This window comes from Hirundo rustica, chromosome 9 (assembly GCF_015227805.2).
Source record: "Hirundo rustica isolate bHirRus1 chromosome 9, bHirRus1.pri.v3, whole genome shotgun sequence".
Lineage (NCBI taxonomy): Eukaryota > Metazoa > Chordata > Aves > Passeriformes > Hirundinidae > Hirundo > Hirundo rustica.
The window spans coordinates 3465385-3483597 of NC_053458.1; the positions used below are offsets into that span (position 1 = coordinate 3465385).

The window sequence follows — 18213 nt, forward strand, 5'->3', positions numbered from 1 at the left end:
ACATTTGAAACCTGGAACCCAATCTGCCCATGTAATGTTTACTTTCCATTTTTTTCCTTACTAAGCAACCAGGATGTGCCTGTGTGAGTGGCTGGGCAGGAAGGAGAGTTTGTTTATGTGCTCGAGCAGTGCATATCAGCCTTTGCACATCCACCAGTTTATTGCTGTCAATCAGGACAGCCAATCTTTCCTGGGAACAAGAAATAGTTAAGTGACAGTATGAAACCAAGAACCCCAAACCTATTTTAACTAGTCTCTTTCTGAATAAGGCTCACCTAGATTCACAAAGCAGCACCCAACATCTCACACAACAAAAGGCTAAAAGTAAGTATTAATCCTTTTTCAACAACAGCAAGCACGAAGTTACAGAGGCTGTTCAAAGTAAAGTGTCCCTGCAACAGGATCTGATCTGCTTGCAAAAACATAATTTGATGCCAAGGGTTTTTTTGGAATACCAAACACTTGGTATGCCACCTACTTATCAGCCTCATCCACAAAAAGCACTGTCATCTCTAGGTCATAAGTGTCAGCAATTATGGACTCTGCCCCAGGGTATTTCTTGAGAACTCAGCAGAGAAGTTGGTGGAAAATATTTAGCCAAAGTACAGTGATAAGAATTTTAAAGAGGAATGTTGTCATTCTATATGTTTCCAGAAGATTTCTTTGGTACAAGAGGAAGCTCCAAATCAGAGCTGAAGGAACTCTTTAATGGAGTTCAGGGGTAGCAGAAGGTCCCTGCACAAGCTTCTTGCTTTGGAATTTGGACACCAACATTCATCGCCATGTGAAAAGAAAACTGTTGTGCTAATAAAACATTGGTTTGGGGATTTTTTTATCTGCTGGATTCTTAGCTTCTGCAGCCAATACAATCATGAGGAAAACTGAACCAGAAAAATGACTGAAATAAAATGTCCTAAAAGTCCAGTCAGACAGGTCAGTTCATCAAGCACAATATTCCTAACACGGCACCAAAATATTTTATGCATGGATGATGCATGTTCATGGATTTCCAAGGGGTGGAAGGCAGTGGAGATAGTACCTTCTAAATCCCCGAAGTATCTAAACTCAGGAAGCCTGGCTCCTTGCAGCCAAGAAGAAAGGCCTCCAGAACTTCAATACAGCCTTGTCTGTCCACTGCAGAATTCAAGCCTCATATTTTCAACTTATTATTTGAATTTGCAAATAGAAGGAGAGGGCCAGTGGAAAAAAGTAAGACTAAAAGGCATGTCCAGCTTGACAGTGTTAATCCATGGCTGCAACTGCTAAGTCAGGACAAGAAGCCAAAATTCCCTCCAAGCACTAAACCAGCAATGGCCTCTTTCTCTGCAAATCACAGCAGGGACAGAATGGCTTTTCAAACAAGCATTTATGATCAAAAGGCTACAGCATATTATAAATATTTATATGGCCCATTAAATAATAGTCTGTATAAATATTATTCAAAATGTGCATGCTGGAAACCACAGACTTCCCAGTTTATCCTTATACAAATGTGTTAGTTTTCCCACATAGGCAATGAAGAAAGAATAAGGAGGGGTGAAACTCAGTCACAAAAATATTAAAAAAAAAAAAAAAAAAAAAAGAAACCCTTAACGTTATTTGCTTAAATCTAGAAGGAATGAGTAAGTAACCAGATGAGTTTTTCATGAGCAGTGCTAGACTCATCTGTCCCACTTTACCTCTCGGTTATCGAGCTGCCAGGTCGCACCTTTCTGTTAAAGCCACGGTGCAGGAGGGGCTGCACTCTCACACCAACATAGGCCCGAGCTCAGCACAGGCTTTCAGCAGCAGCAATTTAGACTTGGTGGTGCTGTGTGCTTAAACAGAAGGAATTAGGAAGGACTGGCATGTCTGTTTTAAACTTTGATCTTTGGAACGCTGTGGGCTGCCCAGAGCTGGCGATTGTGGATAAACAGTGTGTTTTTAGTAGTGCAGCTGTGCTTTTCTATGGGTTACCAAGAAAAAGATTAACAGGCTCAAATCAGGCTTCATAAGCTTCGTGCACAAAGATCCAAACATGCTAAAGAAAAGCTGCTTTTCAGTTGTAGAAAGGACATAAACCAAAACAAGCCATTTTGACATTATACTGGAAATTCAGCACTTTGTTGGCTTGCTGGATTTAAGTAACCAATACAAATGGTGGTGGTAGAGTGGCAGTATCTCCTTGAAGACAGTGAACTCCCATTCCTCTTCCAGCTTCTGCAATTCCTGTTTGAATGTGGAAAGAGAAAGGAGGCACATGTCTGTGTGGGAGAGCAGGAGCAGATGGGGAATTCTAACGCTGTGGTGAAGGGCAGTACTAATATAGAAAATATCCTTAAATGCCCAAGGGACTGTGCTATAACTATCAACAAGCATTTATTTGTCAGCTACCCCACAGCAAACAAAACAAACACAAGGAACAAAAGCACACCTCACCGCCCCTTTTCCCTTCCCCAAACAGAAACACGTACATGCAGGATCTCTGTCTTAGGAATGTGAGGACTGTGTTAACAGTAACAAAACTGGAATAAATAAAAATGGAGCTGGGGAAAATATGCTCCTTCACTGAAAACCAAACACCTCTAGATTCTTTCATCAGTTCTCTGGTACATTCTGTGAAGCCTTCTCACATCTTACAAGGAAAAACAGCTTCAAAGAGTGGAAGATTTCAGTAGCAGGATCCAACCCTGACTCCAATCCTGTAATATTTAGATTATTCCATCAAAACCTTCCTAACTGTCCCCCTAACATAGTAATGCAGTGTCAACAAATCCCAGTATAGGCAAGACTGAAAATGTCCTACTATTTTCTAGTATCTCCTTTTCTCTCTATAAATAATTCACTACGTACTAATTTGCTGTAATGTCTCTCCAGATCTTTTTTCTTCCCCTCGCTTTCAGTGTCCAAGACAAAGTCATTACTTCATTGCTGCCCTCTGCCCTCTAATTCTATCTTTTGGATTTTAAATACTTTCAGGCCAAACTACTTCCACCTGCTCTGATACAAAGCAAGGCGTATTCAGGCTTATCCTGGTGTAACCAGTAAGTGGAAAAGTGAAAATGACTAAATTATTCTAAGAAATTAGATCCAAAATTATTTCTTATTTCTTCTACTACCTACATAGTTATCTCACTCAGGAACAGCAGAAGGATGTCAGCATGGCCAGTGTCAGTAAATACCAAGCTCCTGAATGTATAACAGAGTTGGTTTTCTCTATATTCTCCTTGAGAAGAGTTTGTACAAAACAGAAGAATTATCTGCTCTGCTTCCAGTTCCTGTCTTCAGCTCACACAGCCTGTGGTACTGATGATCAAATGGAGCAATGGCATTCTGGCCCCTGATTAAAGAGCAGAGCATGGCTGTGCTGGGTCAGATGAAAGGTCCAATTAGCCCAGGATCCTCCACGCACAGCAGAAGCCGTAAGAAAAGCATATGCCTGCCCTTTTCATCCAGCAGTACTTCCCCAGGACACCTTTCCTCCTGCTATCTATAGTAAGGGCACTTCCTGAGCCAGAAATTTTATCTTTAGGATTAGCAGACCTGGAAGGCTTTTTCCTCTCTAAATTTGTGCTCTTTCCGAATCCAGGGAAACTTTTCTAACTGCAAACTACTGTGGTAACGAGTTATAAAGTTCTGTGTAAACAGTGCAAGAAAAAGATCTTTGGTTTGCTCTGAGCGTGCCACCTGCTAGTTTTGTTTGATGTGTCTGAGTTCCTGAGCTAGAGGAGACATTAAGCAATTGCTGTGTATTTACTTTCTCCGTGCAGTCATGATTCCATCACATTCTGAATCACCCCCAAAGGCCTCACAGCAGATATCCATGGACCACGGGTATTGAGCTGAACTCACAATCTCTACATGGTCAGGTAAGACAAAAAGCATTTTCTTGCTCTGAGTGCTCATGGATGTGGCAGTAACAAAAGTACCAGAACACACTGCAGTAGTCAGTACTAACAAGCAGCAAGAAATAAGGCCAAGGCCACTTTGGGCAAGTGGAGATAAGTGCTCAGAGATGCTGCAGTAGGAAAACAAGGTGTCAGTATCAGCTGAGAGGTGCTGCTCAGGAGCATGGAACTGGCCAGGGATTTCCAGCTTCAGGCAGGTCCCAAAACACTGGCCTCGCAACAGAGGGATCCAGGAGCTCCTTGCAACTACGTGCTTGGAGAAGACTTGGGGCTACTGCTCAGCCCGGTTCCCCCTGGCCCCGCTGAGGCTGCTGCACGCCCTGACGGGCTCTGTACAGCAGCATGAGGCCCACGCCGAGCACACCCAGCTGCCCTGCTGCTCCCTGGCCTGGAGCTCGGCCACACAAAGGAAACAAGTGCAGCTCCCCCTGCTCCAGGGCTACCCAGCCCCGGGAACAGCAGGAAACAGCTGCGGAGAGGAACTCTCAGGAAAAAGGAAGGCTGAGAAAAGGGCTGCGAGAACACACAACATCAGATGAGAAGACACAGCCTTCCGGGGAAAACCAACAGCTCCGATCCCCTCCGGAGCTCCCTGCTGGGACTGGGCCGTCACTTCAAAAGCAGGGTGTGATCCTGCATCCATCAGCAGCAACCTCCCAGCCATTATCAGGAGTTCAGGACTAAACCCCTGATGCTCCTGAACATCACAGGTGCACTCATGCAGCGGCAGGATTTTGAATAATTGCCAAAACCTCCGAGTTGTCCAGCAGAGGAAGTTTTGATCAGTTAATGCCAGGACACAATTCCCAGGCAGGAAAACCCAAGGAACAAGGGGTGTTTATTGCAGCACCCTTTCTTTTCCCCAGCCTGGCAACAGCAGTGGATACAACCCATGCACACCACGCTCCTGAGATCCATTCCCTGCTCTGACGCTGCAGCCTCACACATCCCCAAAGGCTGTGCTAATGACCTGGCACACAGACCGGTCCCAAATGACACTGCAGAATGCCTGAAGCCCTGAAAGAAGACACTATCTTGTTTACATTGACTGTGGGGCAAAAAATGCCATCTAATTATTACATAAATTCTGGCTGTAGCAGCTTCATGACTAGTTGAAAAGAGGTAACAGGCTCCAAAATGACTGATGGACCCAAGTGTTTGGATCCACCAGCTTATCAATCTAGTGCTAAGGAAGATCTTTCATATCCCTGTCTCTCTATCACTTTAACCTACTCATGATGGACAGAGAGAATAATCTCTGCTCTTTGTCTGTAAAATTGATTCATGTACTGTGACTTTTTTTGTTTGTTTGTTTGTTTGTTTTGACTCTATGCTCTGATGAGAATGGAGAAACACATAAAAAACCCTGAACAGCCAACAAAACATAGGCCACAAAAAAGCAGTATACTGTAAACACAGCCTAGCATAGATAATGTGAATTTGCAACATATCTGTTTAACTTATAAAATGTAATTTGAAGGAGAATGCAATTCAAAAGGCACAATTACAATTCACACAACAGCTTTAAACTGCATTCCAGCAACAAAGCAGCCGTGGCACCAGGAGCTTCTGTGCAGGGTACATAGGTAAATACAGTCATTATGCCACTGTGGATACAAATTAGCCAACCTAGAGTAATGCTGACATTCTAACTTTAATCCCGTCTTTAGATTCCGGTGCTACATCACGGCTGAATCTGGCACTAACCCTGTGATTACGTATCAGCAGATCAGTATAAAAATAATTTGTTCTGAGTTCACAGTTTTATTAAATGATAAAACATCAAAATTAGCATTCTGGCTGAAATCCACTGCATTTCCCATCAAGGCTTACACATTTAAGCAACATCTGAACCAACTGCCTATAATTACTCCTGGCAGATACTGGAGCACTTAGGCCAGCAGTAGATGCAACAGTGAAATAAATTTTTAAAGACACGCTGCAAACCACTTCAAGATGCTCAGCCCAGAAGCAAACATGTGTCCATAAGCTCAGTCCACGGTTTATTTTACAGGATTTGTTCACTCTTGCATAGTAAAAGCCTGAGAAGAATGACAGCCCCAAGTAATCTGTCAGTTTAAAATTAAACATTTATTTGGGCTGTGATTCTAAAAACACTCGCCCCGAAGTTCCTGTCACAACTGCTTAAGAGGAAGTGGGGTTGCATATTAGCTTAGGTTAAAAGAGACACTAGTTTTGCACAAAAACAGTTATTTATTTATTCAAAAGAACTAACATCTTAAAATTATAATTTAACTGAGAAACACAGAATGGAGTAACAGAAGTGGCTAAGAATACACATAAAAACTTCCTAGCATAGAAATAGTTTATTTAATCTCTCCTGACACTATAAATTTATTTCTGCCATGATTCTTATAGCTGGGAACAGCTGTCCCTACAAGCAACCAATTCACTCTGCATTCACCCTCCTATCCCAGAAAAAAAGAAGTGCTTCATTTTTTTTTTTTTTTTTTCCATATGATCACATACATTCCTGAAGGAAAGGGACCATTAACATTACAGAGCCTCCAAAATGTCCCTGTTTTTGTATTGTATTTAAGTACACTTAGAAAAAAGTTTAACTCAACTACTAAAGCAAATGATCTTCCAGGATAAGAAAATACATGAAAACAAAAAACAAGAGCAAATTCCCAACAATGTTTCTGCTTATTACTTTCTATAAACCTCTGAGATGACCGAGCCCTCTCCTCTACTTCCCTGGAATTTGTTTCGTAAGTGTTCTCCAGAGAAGAGCACTGGTGCTAAGTTTATTAAACTTCCTAACAAATCCCAGGCACCTCAGCAGGGAAGAATCTGCCAAGTTACCGGTTCCTTGCTGGTGCAGAGCCCGGCACCAGCGAGGAACACGGCCGCGTTGGAAGGTCTGGAGCCAAGCACGAGCAAATTCCAGCAGGTTCCTGGGGTGGGCTCTGTGCCAGCCCAGGAGCTGCTTGGGATCACAGGGGCATGACAAGGAGACGGGGCTGTGAAGGTGCCAGAAAGGGGAGCTGCACGAGGACGAGGGAGGCAGCGGCGGCAGCAGGACACCAGTGCCAGCAGCCCAGTACCAGAGAGATGAGACTGGAGACTACATTTATGGAAATCTCCTGGGGATACGGAGGGTTAGGCGAGTGTGTGAGTGATGTGCAGGTCCCACCTGGCCAGGTCAGGCCACCTGAGTGCTGCCCTTTCACAGAATCACAGAATAAGCTGAGCTGGGAAAGGATACTCAAGGATCATCGAGTCCAACTCCTGGACCTACACAGAACCCCAAGAGTCACACCATGTGCCCCAGAACATTGTCCAAATGCTCCCTTTAGCTCCAGCAGGTTTGGTTCTGTGACCTTTCCAGAGGGAGCCTGTTCCAGCACCCAACCACCCTCCGGGGGAAAACCTTTTTCTACAATCCAACCTCAGCCTCCCCTGCTGCAAGTTCAGGCCATTCCGTCGCATCCTGTCACACGGCACACGAAGAAATCAGTGTGTGCCTCTCCTTTTTCCCTCACCAGGAAGCTGTATTTGAAGCACATGGGAAGGCGGCCGGGATAAAGGCGATCCAACAGCACAGGAGGCACTGGGAGGATCCGTGTGCCCATCCCAGCCCGGGACAATGCCTCAATGGCTCCCCTGGCCCTGGGCATCCCCGGGCTGCCTGGAGGCTGTGAAGGGCAGCCCCGCTCCCACACTGACTTACGGTGGGAGTTACATATGGCCGTGCTTTAGAGAAACGTCAGGAGGAGACAACGCGGGACAGAAGGACGTAAACCCCATCGGCCACACGAAAAGCAGGCTGTGAGCTGCTTTGGAGCGATGTGACCGCCCAGCCCACGCACGGCCGGGGCGCGCCGCACGGGGCCCGCGGCTGCGGCGAGGGGCTCCCAGGGGAAGGAGGCGGCGCTGGTGATTAAACAGCAACACGAAACGCGAGACCTCCTTTTAGAGCAGCAGGATGCGAGCCCTAAGGGAGGAGGACGGACTCCTCCGGGCGTCACGGCGGAGAAGGGGCAGGGATAGGGACAGGGACAGGGATGAGGACAGGGGCGGGGGCGGGAGCCGCGCTGAGGCGGCCGGGGGCCGCCGTGCCCGGGCCAGCGGCGTCACTTACTCGTGCAGCCATCACTTACTTGTGCCCCCCTGGCACTGCCCGGGCCCAGCACGGCCCGGCGGGGACGTCCCCTGAACCCGCCGCTGCCGGGAAAGCCGCCGGGCTCCCCCTTGCCGGGCCGGCCGCGCCTGCGCCGGGAAGCGGCGGGCGGGGGAAGCGGCAGCGGCCGCGGCGGCGGCTGAGGGGCAGCGGCGGCCCGGGGAGGGAACGGCCTCTCGCCCGGGGCTGAACCGGGAACAAGGCGGGGCGGCATGGTAAAGGGCTGGTAAATCCTGTTTCCCAGCCCCGCTGCCCCGTACGCTGCGAGATACCGGAGGTGGCACAAGCGTTGGAGCGGTGCAAGAAGCCACAATGAGTATACAGTATTGTCCTAGTCGCTCTAGGACAAATATGGAAGAATAAATGTATAAAAACATACAGGCAAATAAATATGTAGAAAGATATAGAATAAATAAACAGGATGGAATGTCAGGGCTCAGGACATGTCTCACCCTGAGCCTCCTTAAATGTAAATGCTCCTTAAATGAGTAAAACAGGGCTGCAAGGCGTGAGTTTGGTTTTCTGCATGGGGTCGCTCTGAGAGTTTTACCTGAAAAGCTGGAGAATTGCTGATGTGGGGAAGAAAACCTTGGCTTTGGTTAAGGTTTGCTTAAAATGGAGAGATGGGGCAGTGGGATGCCCTCAAATGCATCCTTGAAAAACAAATCACAGAATCAGTGAGGTTGGAAAAGACCTCTCAGATCATCGAGTCCAACCCATGGCTGAGCACTCCATGGTTTGGGACCAGATCCCACCACACCCCTGCGTGACCCTCCTCAACCCACACAGGGAGGAGCGGATGGCAGCTCTCACATTCCCATCATGTCCAAACACTTCTGGCCCCAGGGAGCCACCAGGGATTTTTCCCGTTACCCCCCCCAAATATTCTACAACAGGAAATCTCACAGCAAAAAAAGTTCTCTTGCAACATTTCCAGAGTATTCCCACTTCGGCCCAAGCAGAAATGCTGCAGGAACAACCTTGCTCAGGGAAAGATGAGTGTTTGTCTCGTGGTTAGAGCACAGGGTTCGTGGTCAGGAGCTGTGGGTTCTCATTCCAGCCTTGCCACTGAATCATTTTGAGAGCTTTGCTAGTCACTTTGTACTAGAACCAGTTAGTAATTTTCCGTTGGGATGATTTTCTGATGGAAAACACTGCTTATACCAAACTGAAATCTGGGTGAAAATCGATTTTCCCATTGGGAATACCTTGTGTCTGGGCTGGCTCAGAAAGGACATTTGACCCAAATTGCAGTGTTTGGGGGCTTCTTGCATTAGTCCAAATGTTTTGCTTTGAATAGACACATTAAAAAATAAAATACCCCCTCCTGACTGTTATTCCAAGTCATCTTACAGCATGGTGTGAATGTGTGCCCTCATGCTCTGCTTTGCTCCCCAGGAGGTCTGCGGTGTAGCGAGATTTAAATTTCTCTTTTCTGAGATGTGCAAATCCCAATCTGAGTCAGACCTGGCCTGTGGGGACAAACCTCAGTGCAGGGCCACCCCTCTGGCCAGGGAAATGCTCCATGCAGAGAAAGTGTAAAGTTCAGAGACACCACCGAGCTGTTTCATATTAGCTCGGTGGCCTAAAACAAGGCACCGTGACTGGGGAGATACCCAAATGTTTCCTTCGACTGAAAAGCAGTAAAATGAAGCCCAGAGAAATGGACCTGATTCTGTTCCAGAATCCCATTCCTCTGTTCATTAAAAACAAATTTATTTCTGCCCTCTGTACAGTCATACACTGACAGTTTCTTTTAGTATACTTGTTCTTCTCCCACAATGTATTTGTAGACACCAGTGAAGTCCCTTATTTGTTTTGCCAAGTTAAATATTAATCATTTATTTTCTCTCATAACAGCAAGTTGTGGATTATCTAATAGTTTTTCCTGCACTTCTGTCAGTCAGAATTCATCTTTTCTGAGCATGAGTGATCAGAGTCTGACACACTGTGTAATGTTTAAAAGGATGGCTTGCAAGAGACTTGTACAGTGGCAATATTAATTCCCCCTGCACTATTTTATTTGCAGACAGGCATCAAATTTGCCTTTTTTACACCTATATCACATTAGCACCTTGACTTACCCAGGTCTTTTTGCTCCAATAAATGACAAAAATAAGTACAGACAAATTTATTAACTTTTGCTTAATACATTTTTTTCCATTTCATCTCACTTCTCTAGTACTCACATGGTTTCTTTCCAAGTGAGCGACAAAGGAAGATATTTTCAAGAACAAATATGTTTCCAACTTCTAGAATCAAAGTCCTGAAAATGTTTTTATTAAAGAATCCAAGTTTAGATTATCACATATTCCCAAGCCCACATGAGGCTTAATTCATTGCTCCTTTGAAATATTCTGAAAGCTGAGGGTTAAGAGGTGTTATATTAGTGCAGAATAATGATGATTAATTTGTGCTTTGTATCAAATGCAGAAGGAGCAGATACATGTGCAGTGAATCCTCTATAATTCCAAAATCCTTCTGTAAACTTGAAAATATTCTGTGGATGTATGTGCCTTAAATGGAACTCAAGAACAATTTTTCCTGTTTAGTGTGTGGCTATTGTAGCTTTCCTTCAAATAACCCACTCCCCCCTCTCTTCCTCCATTCTGGACAGATTCACTTAAAATACACCCTTTTGCCTTTTCATTACACAGTAACTAATGAAAATTCCATTTTAAATGCTCTTTCTGGGAGACAGGGATGTTCTTTTTTTGTGATTAACCAGAGCTCATATTTCAAGCAGCAGGGATACAGCTGCAGGTAGTGTAAATCAGCATTGCCCAAGATGGCCCTCAGTCCTCTCAACCCCACAGAACAATTTAGTGGGTTTAGATGACAGTTGGCATCTTTGAAATATTCTCTTTTGCAGAACTAGACTAGATGTGACACTTGCTGGAGAAGAAACCTTGCATAAATCTGTCGAAAAAGACTCAATCATATTACTTCACTAGCCATGGCAACCTTTGGAGGCCAAAGTCCAGACAGGTTGAGAAATGGAGCATGAGTCCATAAAGGTGACAATTCCATTAACTGCAATCAGAGAGGGAGGTGAATGGTGAGATAAAGACAAATGACTCCTTCTGTAAAGAAAAGAAAATATGTGTGTGCAGGGGAAAGAGGCAGAATGAACATTTTCCAGCCTTGTCGAGGAAATAAAGACTCAGCCCTGCTCTTCTGAGATAACACAAAAACATCTCTTGAGTTCAGTGGATGCAAATTTTGCCCCAACGTCTCTCCAGCAGCAATGGACCTCTGAACACCCAAAAAATCCATTTAGATGTTTATTAGCATAAAAATAGAAGGGGAAAAAAAAATTATTAAAGTTCCTGCTCGTGTGTACGCTTAGGCAACTCATACAAGCACCTGAGGGTGGTTTTTAATCTCATTAACTATAGGACTTATAGAAGTATAGCACTTCTTCAAGTGTTATAGGAAGTAGAAGCTGGGGAATACTCTGGATGAAGTGCTTACTGGGCCATTAGACCAGGACTGTTCATCTAAACAGGGAAATGGGGAAGTAAAAACCAAATGAATTCTCTGAAACAAGAAGGGATTTTTGAGTGTACAATAGGAAAAAAAGGAAATTTCCTTTGGGGGATTTTTTTCTGGTTTCAACAGAAATATTAAGTTACTCTTGGATACTGGAGTGGCCAAAAAGGGAAATCCCTGTTTTAAGTGCTTCTAAATATAGCTAGAAAAATAATTCCAATTTTATCAATTTGTGGCCCATTTGCTCACGGTTTGGGCAGCTCACCTTTTCATACCAAAGTCAGAAGCTGATACAAACAAGCAGACAATATTTCAGGCTCCACCAAAATTCCAGTGTCTTGCCCAGGGCCTGTTCCTGCCTGCCCACTTGGCTGGACACCAATATCCTTTATTCTCAGGGGAGTCAGCCTTCCAAAAAACCACTTGGCACTCGAGTCAGGGCTGCTCTGTTTTCCTAACGTTCGTGGCAGGCAGGATGTTTTCCGACTCTGGTACCCAACAGTTGAGCATTCCAGACAGCACGGGGATTTTTCTTTTGAAACCACACTTCCAAAGCCATAGGAACAAGCGAGGTTCTGTGACACCGTGTGATCCTGGTGGGAAGATAGGATGACTTTGCTGTCACACAGCTATACACAAAGGGAAAATGCGCATGGCTCTTGCCACCTTTGTAAAATCTCCTTCTCTGGTGTGAATGCTGAAAAAAATCCTGGCTTAAAGTCCTGTTTTCATCAACTGGTCCTCCTCTGGGAAGATTGCCAGAAGGAGAAGACCCCCTCCCAAAATGCCTGGCCAGAAAAGCAGCCCACTGGTACAGTGTGGCAGAGGGAGTGCTCAGTAGTCTGTGCACACAGTGTTTTCAGCCAGTGAAAATGTTGTTTGCTCCCCAGAACACACAGTACAGGTACCCTACAAATTTTTTTGCCTATCCCTTACACTCTGTGAATTTTAGAAACGTGACTTTATCATTAACATTCTTATTCAAGTGATTCCTGAGCTCACTGATGTCAGGGCCAGCTCCAGCTGTGCAGCCTTTCCCTTGTGGAACAGACACTGCCCAGGGCAGGACAGGCAGGTGACAGCTCAGCCAGGACTGGACTCTTCACTGCCCAGGAGCAAACAGACTCTCCTGGGAGGGAGACTGCCAGGGACATCTCCCACCCCAGCCCTGTGCCAAAATCCAGATGTGCAAAATCGTGAAACCATGATCTGTCGAGCTGGAAATGAATTTCACAAGCCAAGCTGTGAAAATCTCCTCAAATTTCACAATACCTTACATCTTCAGAAAAATAGAGAACAGAGGTTAAATATTTTTTTCTGCAACATCCTTCCAAGATTTTTCCATAGGATATAACAAGCTTGCATGAAGTACTTTGTTACAGTGGTGATATATCACACAGTGGTGCCAAATCCAGTCAGTGTGGGGAGGATTGAAAAGGCTCAGCCACCCTCCAGGCAGCGGGTCCTGATTGCCATTCCTGGCACCTTCCACAAAAAGCAGATCCTATTTTGCCCTTTGAATTCCAAAACTGATGAACAGTCATGGGAGGCAATCAGTCAGGTTCTGTTAATTTGTAAAAAATATAACTCTGTTCTCCAAGGGGAAGATTAACTGGGATCTGTACTTCCCGGATTATAAACAACACGCAGCCTTTCTCCTTAACTCGTTGCAAAATGTACAAATGTTCCAACGCCAGCTCTGTAATCTTTAAAAATCTTTAACGGAACAGGGGCTCATTCCATTACATGAAAAGAAGTTTGTAGGATCATGTAGCTACCTGCAAATCACACACAGATAAACCAAACAGCACGAGAAAGGGGGAAAAAAATCACCTTTTATGTAGTTGTTTCCTATAGCAGTGAGATTGTCACGCTCTGTATACAACCCAAAACAAATTGTCTGTTTAGAATTAAAATATGATACTGTTTCCAAAAGTCTTGCCTCCAGGGAGATCATTTTATACCACAGGGCAGATTCAGCCCTGGTGTAGGATTTCTGATTTTCATGGAATTGCACCATTAAGGAATTTGGCCCAACATCTCGCCGACACTGATGCAATTCAACTTTTAAGGGACAGCTATGGGGTTTCCTCCTAAGTCAGGCCAAGTTTCTGGAACAAGGGAAGTCTGTAAAAGAAACCGTTGGAGGGATGTTTTAGTCTGGCATTTAGGAACATTCCCATATTAGAAAACGTCACAGGATTTGTTTTGTACATCTTGCACGTTAGAATTTCGTGCCTTTTCTTCTTTCCTTTCAGAGACATTGACAGTAGGTGGTCACAGCAAAACTGGATAAACCCCAAAGAAATGTAATGAAATTATTATAGACAGAGTCAGTAGAAATACATTTGTGGATCCAGTTTGTTCTGCCTCATCTTTGTTATATAAACCTGTTTTCCATATTTAATGTATTGCCTGAGCTTGCAATATAGGATTAACAGAATGTCTGCACCACTCAGGACTCTGGAGAAAAATGTGAGATGATAATTCGCCAGCATTTTAGGTGCCTTCAAATATTCTGGGCGTGACTGATCTCACAGAGTGCTTTGGATTTATGCCTTGCATGACAGATGGAAATCTGAATACACACACTGATGCTCTCACTGATGTTGAAAACTTCTGTGCAGGAACAAAGAGCTGTAACACTTCCCTGCTCCTGGAGCTAACCTGGTATTTCCTAAAATCACGCAGCTCCACAGGTCATGGCCCAGCAAACAGGAGTTTCCCCAGCTCTTCCTGCCAGCGCTGCACGTACCGGGCACCGTGACGGGGTGGAAATGTGATGCTGTCAAGGATCTGGGGGAGATTATTCCCTTCCCTCTGCAGTTGTTTGAGCTGCCCAGACAGCATGAAGCAGATGCTCAGGTTCTTAAGGCTTCCTAGGAAAATCGACACTGTTTCAAAACCAGAAACAAAACTATGGAAAAATTAATCGAGCTTGGGTCAAGAGGGAAGAAGGATGCAATAGCTTGTGACAGCAGTAAGCTGGTAAATAATGTGCCCAGTGCTGAGCTCTCTTACCACTCAGAACATTCAGGGTATCATATCAAAAACTCCTTTGGACTATTGACATAATATCTGAAAGAACATGGAAAAATGATAGGACAATCAAAGGTACATTTTAATTTTCCTACTTGCATTTTTACACTAACCTGACAATCTTAAAGCCTTAGTATAAATAAAAAGGAGCAAATGCTCTCAGTAAATTAAGATATAGAGAGAAATATGTGTAGAATATGCTTTTATGTGTGTACAAGAGTTACAAAAACCTTTGGCACAGCTGCAGTTCACACAAGCAGCAGAATGAACCTGCTTCAGGTATTCTTTAAAATCCCATTCTACTTTGGTAACCTCTGGATTTTGCAGCTTGTCTTTCCAAAGCCATGATAAAACCATCATGTCTTTAATCAACTTTTTGAGTCATTGGCCAGTCAGAAAAGCTGAAAGTGAAATAAAAAGCAAGTCACGACAAAAATCAGAAATACTGGACATATTTGTCATTTCTGTCACCCACAGCTACAAATGTTGTGATAAAGCAAGATAAGAAATTGAGGAAGGAAATAAGCGGCAACTGCAGTCTTAATTTAGAGTATTTTATGTCTGATTGTTTCAAAATGAGGAGGAATATATGACTGGGTACATAACTCCACCCTCTCCAAGAATTTCTGGGATCATTGTTTATCAGTGTATCCGAACACCAGAACAGTTTCCTTACCTCCAGTCTGCTGCTGTCATGGAAATGCCATGGGAGGTTCTGGTGGACACCTCGTCCCTGTGGTCACAGCATGCACTGGGAAGTCATCATCTTGGGACATATGGGAGTGGAAAATTAAAGTGGCAGATAATCATCCTATATTTCCTTTCATGAAATCCTGGCCACTGAGGGCCAGCAGCTAAGGAGCAAATCCATGTACAGGGCATGGCTCCACTGTGGTGGGCACAGGACCTGACCTGTGGCTGCTGAGAGCCCAGCCTCATCCTTCTTGACCACATATCACAGCCACCTTGAATGCCAAGTGCCCTGCTTCAAGTTAGCTCTGTTTTTTTTCTCCTTAGTTTATTGCTTTTTAATGAACTGGCAACTCAAAGTTTCATCTAAAGCTGTTTCATATGCTTTTCTACTTTAAAAAAAGCTCATCTGAGGATTATCTTCTCAACTAAGCTTTAAGAAATCACACTGATCTGGAATAAAAAAAAAAAAAAATCTGTTTGACTTGCTTTGTTTATGTTAGTGAAGGAAAGAAATCCCAGATAAAGCTGTGGATGTGACTGTTTGCCATTCTTTGAGAAAATAAATGTTCTAAGTCAGCTCTGTGGTACTTGTGCAAATGAGTTTCCAATGTTGAAAATTGACACCACTACCATGACCTGAATAACCTAAAATTTTGAACATAAAGTAATGACCCCCTGTAAAAGAAAGAACTCCCAAATTAAAAGTCCAACTGCTCCATTTTGAGCTATAAAACTATTTTTCCAAGCTGCTGCCTGTATTGGGCTCCAAACCAAAACTGAGTGAATGCAGAGAAGGAAGCCTGATGTACAGCGGTTAAAATACATGGAGGATTTGGAGGATTTTGGTACATCAAACCCTTCAAAGTACAACATATTTGCAGTTTGGTATTGCAGGCATTTCCCTTCCCACTGGAAGATTAATCTGTCATGGAGGAATACATGGAGGAACATGTTGCTCTCAGACAATATCACAGGCTGGTCATGTCCTTGCTACGTTAACTTATTCTCAGGCAGAAGAAAATTAGTGTCACCTGTGGTGGGGGTGTCTTGGTTAGCTTGTTCACTTTCATTTTACATACTCCTGTTGGAGGGAACCAATTCAGAGGTTGAGAGTGGTATTTTTGGCCTTTTAATCATGGCCCGTTCAAGGTAATCTGTATTTTGGCAGTGGCCCACAATGTCTTCTTTATTTTTTATTTCCAGCTTTATTCCATAGAATTTTTGCACAGATCCCAGGATCAGAGAGGCTTCTGGCTGAAATTCCTCCCAGCCCAGCTGCCAGCAGTCCACCCCAGCCTTTTGCAGTGTGCTCAGCCTGAAAACTCCACGTTGGGACTCTGGGTTGAGCAGCAATGTTTGGGACACCCACTTGATGTCCTTAATATCGAGTCCTTAATATGACAGGACAGCAGGGGATGGAGCGAGTCACTGCTTTTGGTTTGCAAGGTCCTGAAGCCCTGAGCTGTGGTTCTAGGGGATCTCTGCTCTTTGACAACACTTCCCACCATGTGCTCCAGCCAGGAAGATGGATGTACCTTAGTTAAAGTGAGTCATTCACTGAACCTGGGCCAAACTTTGAAGCAAATCTGGGCCAGTTTACTGCCTCAGGAGGAAACCTGGTTTTTGCATGAATTAGATGTGAAAATAAGCAGAGCCTGACTGACATGTCCTCCAAATTCCAGCTGTAAGGGTAAAACCCAGAGGGCATGAGCCTCAGGCATGACAAAAATGAGGAGGGGAAAATGAGGCTTCCTGTCTCCCCTGCAAGAGCCAAAGAGACACATGTTACTCAGGACTTAGGGTAAATTGTTAATGATTTATACACTAATTAGGTAATGTTTATAGAATGGCTTACATATGTAAATGGCTGCAAAGATGCTTACGTTTTTCCTGCACTCTCCAATTAAACCAACTTTCATTACAGAGCAAAACAATTCCATCCCAACTTGTTACACCAGTTCCTTAGCCAGGCAGTTTTGCAGCCACTGCTCCCAGCTCAAACTGGGCTATTGTGTTTCTCTGAGGCAACTTCTGTGCTGGTTTGCAGTTGTTTTAATTCCATCACAGATCACATTCTGTTTAATGATAATTTGATTTTGCATTGCAAGACCCAGATGTACATTAGGAGGTCACAACCTTTCCATTTATCTCGTAAAGTAACTATTTTTTCCCCGAGTTCCATCAGGTTAAAACAGTTAGCAATTTTTCTCCTTGAAGTGTCCCTTCAGCTTGGCCAAGATATATAATAGATCAGTGTAGCTACAAATGCATTACAACATTAGTCATCAATTAGTTTTAAACCATCGCTGTAATATATCATTTATCCAGCTTGCTGTAGCACTATTGTGGACATTTAATTTTTTTAAAGGCATCTTGATTTTTTAACCTGACGGCTGCATCCCCCTTTTGTCTCCTGTACAGACATCTCCTTAAGGAACAATAAAAATTAGATTTGTTTGACCTGCACTCAGGGTTCGTTTAAGCGAGATGGATTTTAATTGCTCTGCCCAGTCTACCAGACAGCTTTTATGTAATATTCCAGACATTTACGCACTGTCTTTTCCCTTGCTGTAAGCAGGTGTGTGTGCCCACAAATGCCTGTAAAGCAGCTCTTACAATTCATTTCACATCTCTGACAATCCTCTGGGAAATTGCTTTCTCTGAGATACCGCTGGCATCAAATTAAGGCCTCCGGTTATTGCCACTTCTTCCCTCCTGATACCATTTCCTTTTGTCTTTAAGATTCACCTTCTTGTGTGGCTAATTCTAAAAGGACCTCTCTGAGGACGGTGTTCCTTGGGTTTGTGTTGTCATTAATGGCACAGGTGACTCACCCCTGCGTCTCCCCGTAGTGAGAACGGCTACGGCGCCTTACGTGTCTCTCCCCAAATCCATGATGTCCTTGCAATAAGATCTACAGTTTGAAGAGGTTTGGAGTATAAGACAGCTCAGACTGGG

General features: G+C 44.1%; 1 protein-coding gene across 12 annotated transcripts in view; it reads right to left on the bottom strand.

Moving 5' to 3' along the window:
* The window catches only part of FGGY (FGGY carbohydrate kinase domain containing), a 258281-nt gene that overhangs the window by 120886 nt on the left and 119182 nt on the right, over window positions 1–18213 (bottom strand). For 2 of the 12 annotated variants that reach the window (XM_040072884.2, XM_040072889.2), the window contains one exon: window positions 15239–15328. The exons of 5 other annotated variants lie outside the window; for them this stretch is intronic. The gene's annotated coding sequence lies outside the window, so the exon portion shown is untranslated. Of the gene's footprint in view, window positions 1–1679; window positions 1703–7393; window positions 7433–8011; window positions 8092–15238; window positions 15329–18213 lie in introns of those variants that run through there. 5 more of the 12 variants (XR_005702154.1, XM_040072892.2, XM_040072886.2 and 2 more) reach the window with 5 other exon arrangements.